Below are 6,087 nucleotides of genomic sequence, written 5' to 3'. Positions count from 1 at the left end.
CCAGAGCCGCTGCCCCCGCCCCAGAGAAGCCGGGAGGAGGGAGGGCGAGCGCTGGAGTTCGGGGAAGCCCCGCCCCTGGGCCCTCCGGGATTCCCGCCACCAACTTCGGCCAACCCGCGAGCCTAGGGCGCAGGCGCGAGCCGGCTAGGCTGAAATGGATGTGGGCGAGAAACTGACGCCTGCCCGGGCGGGGCCGGAGGAGGCGGGGCGGCGCTCCAGAAAGGAGGTTGGGCCGCCTCTCTCCCCACCTCATCCAAGCCTTGGGCTGCCGCTGTGATCTGGGGCGGGTCACCCAACTTCTCTGAGCCTCAGTGGCCTCGTCTGTAAAATGGGTGGGGGCGGGGAGGAGGGCAGGCTGGACCGGCAGAACCTCGGGCGAGTGACTCCACCTCTCAGGCCTCAGTTTCCAAATCTGTGAAAGGATAAGGTTGCACCTGATAGCCTGCACCGTCCCTCTTACCATTCCGTCGCTCCGAGGCCCCGAGAAATCCCCCAGTCTCCGTGACTGTGAGCTCAGCTCTCTACCCGCTTCACCAGCCTTGTTTGAAGGTCTCCACGAATGATACCCCACCTGTGAGATAGTTATCAGTATCATCCCCATGTTACATCTGAGAAAATGGAAACTCGTGTGACAGCTAGCGAGGCTTGGAGGTGGGATTCTGCATTTGTGTTAAGCAAAGAAACTCTACCACCTGGCTGGCTAGCTGCACAATTCATCTAGAAAAAGATCTGGGGGGGGGGGGTCTAAGTGGACAGCAAGCTCACTACAAGTTACCAGCCTGATGAAGCTGCCCAAAAAGCCCATGTGATCTTTGTAAGGGCCAGTTTGTACTTTACATCCACAGAAGTCCCACTCTGATGCTTCTTCATAGCATGGAGGTGACCGAAGACTGCCAGTGAAGCCCAGCCTCTGGCAGCTTCTACCAAAATGCCGAGTCTTCCAGGAGGATGGGCCCTGGAACATCCAAATCTGTGTTCCAAGGACCAGGCTGTCAATCTCAGAGAAGCACATGGGCCAGTGGACCTGCTGATCACAACTACAGGTGAAAGAGGATCTTTACATGGCCCTCAGACCCGTGCAGGCCCTTTCCACTTCTGTGATGACTGGCGGGAAAGGGGCTTAGTCGAGGGGGCCAAGAATTACAGCAAACATGACCAACATAGTTGGTCCTTTAAATGTGAAATCCTTGTCCAAAGACCAAGAAGTGAACGCATGGTTGCGAGAGCTGAATCGCTTCCTTCTTCACATTCTTGTTCCACATATTATAAAAACCCCAGACTCAGTTCAGAATTCAGCCCGAGACTAGGCTCAGTGAATTCCCCAAACAAGAGTTAGCTGGGTCATAAAGAAATCACAGTTGTGGAGTGAGAGAAGAGATACCTTTATTAGCGAATTCTCTGGAGAACTGGATGTGTTCCCTCATTGGAATCACACACCTATATAGGAGCAGAGCAAGCAGTTATGTAGAATTACTTGGCTTTAACCCCCCCTTGTCCCAACATTCCTGCATGTCCCATTTAACATCTGCGTTTGCAATGCAATATCTTGTTTCTGTAGAGTCTGTGAAAACCGATCTTCCCTTCATCTTGTTTACGTATTTGAGTAAACCAATAAATCAATTAATCAATCAATCAATGTCCTGTTTTCTTATCAATCCTGTGGGAACCAAACTATTAGCATTTCTCACACACATGTCCCCTGGAGAAAAAGTATTATTTCCCAGGACATTTTGGTCATCAGGTATTGCAGGATTCATCATGAATATTTCATGATAGGCATTTGCAAAAAGACACCTTAAAAATAATCACAGTTTTTGCGGCAACATCAGTTACTAAAGACAAAGTAGGGAGAAATCCTCGGAAGAGTTTGAACAAATCAGTCACTCTGACCCTGGGTGACTTCACCACAAAAGTGGGAAAAGCTCCAATAGGGAGAAATGGGTGGGAAAGCAAAGGGGAGAAGGCAAAGACTGGCAGATGATGCAGACGCCTCACATGCTCCAACGTCGCAAACTCGAGGAATCGATAGGCATGAGATGTGGGGAGCATCAAGTAATATCATCACACAGAGTGAAACTGACTCCATTTCACCAGTCAATCAACCAGTATTTATTAAGCACCAACTATGTGACAGGCCACAGGCCAGGTGCTGAGTTTAAGGAATACTAGGATAAAGAAACACTCCCTACTCACGAGAAATCTCCATTTAGGTGGAAAGACAAGTATACCTGGAAGTGTGAGGAGGGCCTCTTCCTTGGAGAGAGCCGCTTCGGTTCCAATCCATTTGCAGGCTTCTCCTTCCAGACTCCTTCCAGGTACATGTGAAGGGAAGGAGCTCTTCTCCCTCCCCCCCCCCCCACTTCAAGGGAGTGCCAACATACTCCATGCTTCTTGTCAGTTTACTATGACCAAAAGCCTCTTAATTGGCCACTAAGGTAAAACTGAGTTCTCATACAAAAAAGTTTGAATGGAGTCTCTCACTCTCTTTCCTGGAAGCTTTCTGAGGGAGCAAAGAAAGAACTGAGAACCTCCAGTCAGTGACATTGGCCGCCTTATCTCCTCACTTGGCTGCCATGTGGTTGTGAACACATAACTCTGTCTCTTAGGTTTATTCTTTCCTCATTACAGATGAGTGTTTGGAGACATAACTGGTTACAATTCTATGAACTTCAAAGGGTCAGAAGAGCCATCAGAGCTCTGTCCAGCAGCTCCAGTCAATAACAGAGTCAGCCACCAAGCCTAGTAAGGAGTCTGGTAATGCTAAATGACCTGCTTGACTTAGTTCAGGAAAGAGGCAACCCAGCTGAGAAACGGAGCAACGGGTCTACTGGCTACACCATACCCAGACGTGAACTTGGAGGGAGGGACTCCCTGGAGGGAGAAAAGGGCTCCCAGAGGCATAAGTCCTGAGCCCAAAATTGATTCTCCTTTGTGCACAAAGAAAAGTGGAAGCTGCTTATATAAAGGGCAGGGCTCTTTAGTAGATGGTCCTGCCCAACACTAGTTTGCCAAGGAACAGAAAGGTCAAGGGGATACTGGTATCATTGTGGGGTCAGATCAAGCTAAACCTGCTGCAGATTCCCGCTTAGGCAAATTCTTAAAGCTTGAGTCAAGGGAAAACTGCCAGTTAATGTCCAAAACTCAAGCAAGGAAGCTCAGCAAGGACTTGTGGGAAGGGCCTTTAGCCAGATAAATGTGGGCCTTTGATTGTTGTTAGCTGTGTATGCTAAAAACCAGACCTGAAGATCTACAGACTGGGCAAAATGGATGACTGGTGCTGTTGGGAGGAACTTCCAAACCAAGACTGCCAGGTCTAGCCAATCTGGATTTCTCAGAAGCAAAGACCACAGTACCCTTAAAACTGGCTGCCATGTGGACTGCCACCCTCACCCCCCCCATCACCTTTGGCCAGCCTCACCACCACCCTGTGTCACCACCTGCACCAGAGCTAGGCTGAGGACACAGAATAGTCTGTACTTTGTTTTTAATACTGAGAGTGAATATTCTCGATGAGAGGAGAACAGGTAGAAAGTTGAAGTCTGTTTGCACTGTGTGTGAATGGAGGGTTTGAAAGTAAAGATGTGAAGTTTGGAAAAAGAGTTTTGATGGGGTTTTCAATCTCATTGAGATAAGATGATACAAAGAATGATATATGGTTATTCTTTATGATATGGAAAATATAGAAATAAATTTGTAGCAGGAAATTATCCGAACATAGCCTACTAAAATTCTGTCCTTGAAGGACATGAGGAGGGTGTGTCCCAAACCTCCGAGCCCCCTGAGTTCCAACAATAGGGCAATGAAAATGTGAAATGCCCACATGAGTCTTGGGCAGGGAGCTAACTAACACCAGTGGATGGCCTCTGAAGTCTGAGGCACGGGCAGTGAATGGCCCTTGGGAAAGTGGAGCCATTGGGGGTTACCATCAGTGATCGTAAATCCAAATCTAACTGGTTAGAGTTTGTTCCCAAACTAAATCATATCGTGGTCTCATTTAAAGTGAGATGTTTTGGTAAATCAGAATTTAATGCAAAGTATATTTGTTATCTGGCATTAAGGCAATATGCTTGGGAAACTGCACCTATCATGGAAACCTGAGTCCTGATCTGGTCTCAGAAGTTTGTTAACTGTGTGACCTTAAGCAAGTTACTTCACCTGTTTGCCTCACGTTCTTCATCTGTGAAGTGGGCTAGTGATGGCACCTACCTCCCAGGGTCATTATGAGGGTCAAAGGACATAATATCGCAAAGTGCTCAGTACAAGCCGGCACATGGTGAACACCATATAAATGTTAGTTATTAATACATTGTGTCGTAACTCTCTACCGTGTTTGGTATAGAATGTCAAAATTCATAGCTTTAGAAGAGAATTCAGAAATGCACTCAAATGAATTGATAGTATTTGAGCGGCAAGAAGTTTTGTTATGTTTTTTACAATCCGTGATATTGTTTCTATTGTTGATAGGCTCTTAGTTTTTCTTACCTTGTGAATTTTGGGAAACCATTGACTCTTCCCACAATCATAGCCACCCTCCCCCACTGCACAGAAGGGTAAACTGAGGCCCAGGGTGGGCTGCCCACAGCCCCTTGTCACCCCTCCCCCACCATACAGAGGGGTAAACTGAAGCTGGACATGCTTACCTGCTGCCACACAGCCAGGCAGAAAGGGCCAAGCTCCGCCTCAGCCTGGGCCTGGGCTCCGTCCGTGCTTGGATATATATACATATATTCAAGGGGATACAACTGTATCGTTAGAAAAGTAACTTCTCTTCTAATCTGGATACTGTTAAATTATGAATTGAGCTGGAAAAGGATGACCTCCCAATGTGTGAAAAGTGTTCTGTATTTAATAGGGCCTATTTTGCTTTAGAATGAATAATAATGATGACACTGGAAGGGACATAGCAAAGACCTGTCTTCATCTGTGAAGTTTTTAGGACTCTCTATTCTGGCAAGGCCATAAAACTGGATTAGCCCTGCTGACAACGTGTAAAATCCAAAGTACAGACAGTTCTCTCTTTAAGTAAATGGACTGCTCCCGTAGACCTCTAGGGAAAGTGATTTTTACATAATGTAAATTGGAACCCATGGGCCTAGGGAAGGGAGGGAGAAAAGGAGGAAAGCAGGAAGGATGCCCTGGAGAGGGAGGGAGCCATCGCGTGGTTCAAGGACACCTGGGCCTGGGGACAAAGACTCAAGAGCAGGGCGGAGGCCAGTCATGTGGGGGCCTGGCCAGACTTAAGAGGAAGAATGTGCAGGGGGTCGGGGAGCAGACACACAGGTGCCAGGAACAGACACTCGGTACCCGAGTGTAGACTGATGAGGGTTGTGGGCGTGTGGGCAGAGTGGGGCAAAGGTCTCGCTGGCAGCAGGGGTGGTGATCTCTCTAAGGATCTATTTGCTTTCACTTGGAGGGGTTTGTCTGGGGAGGGCGTGGGCAGTTGTGGACCAAGCCCTAGGGACCTGGGCAAAGGCAGCACAGCACTGCACAGTAAAGTGAACATAGATGGGTCTTTGGAATGCAGATTTCTTTCAGAATCTTTTACCTACAGGTGAATTTGTGTAATGCAAATTAACATAAAGTGAGAAGTGTCTGGAATGAAGTTTGAGAAACTAGGACCCCTCGGGCCAGTGGGGTAAACTGACCAGTTTGTCTCCAGTAGAGAGTGAGTTTGACCTGAGAGACGGTTTGGCTGCCACTTAGGAAAATGATGGAATTCTGCCTCTTAGTAAAGGGTATGTATTGAAATTACATTTTTGAGCCAAGTTAGGAATGGAAGACGTTGGACTGGAAGACATCGTGTTTGCCTCGGGGCTCATTAGGCAGGACAGGCAGGTGACTTAGTCAGCATTTTCCTGGGGTTTTGAGGCCAGTGTCATGTATTGACTGTGTGTATGAAACTCCAGAATGTGATTATTCTTCATTTATAAATGAAGGATATCTGTTCATCGATAACTGTTATTTCAACATAAGAAAAATAGCCTAAGGAAATTTTTCTATTTGAGGTAAGATCTCTTGGGACTATAATTTGCTGTTATTCTGAGTTTTGATTTCAGGTGTGATTGTCTGAATTGCCATTAAACCAAT

The sequence above is a fragment of the Vombatus ursinus genome, unplaced genomic scaffold (genome assembly GCF_900497805.2).
Source record: "Vombatus ursinus unplaced genomic scaffold, bare-nosed wombat genome assembly UNPS02014817.1, whole genome shotgun sequence".
Lineage (NCBI taxonomy): Eukaryota > Metazoa > Chordata > Mammalia > Diprotodontia > Vombatidae > Vombatus > Vombatus ursinus.
Note: the sequence above shows the minus strand (reverse complement) of the source record.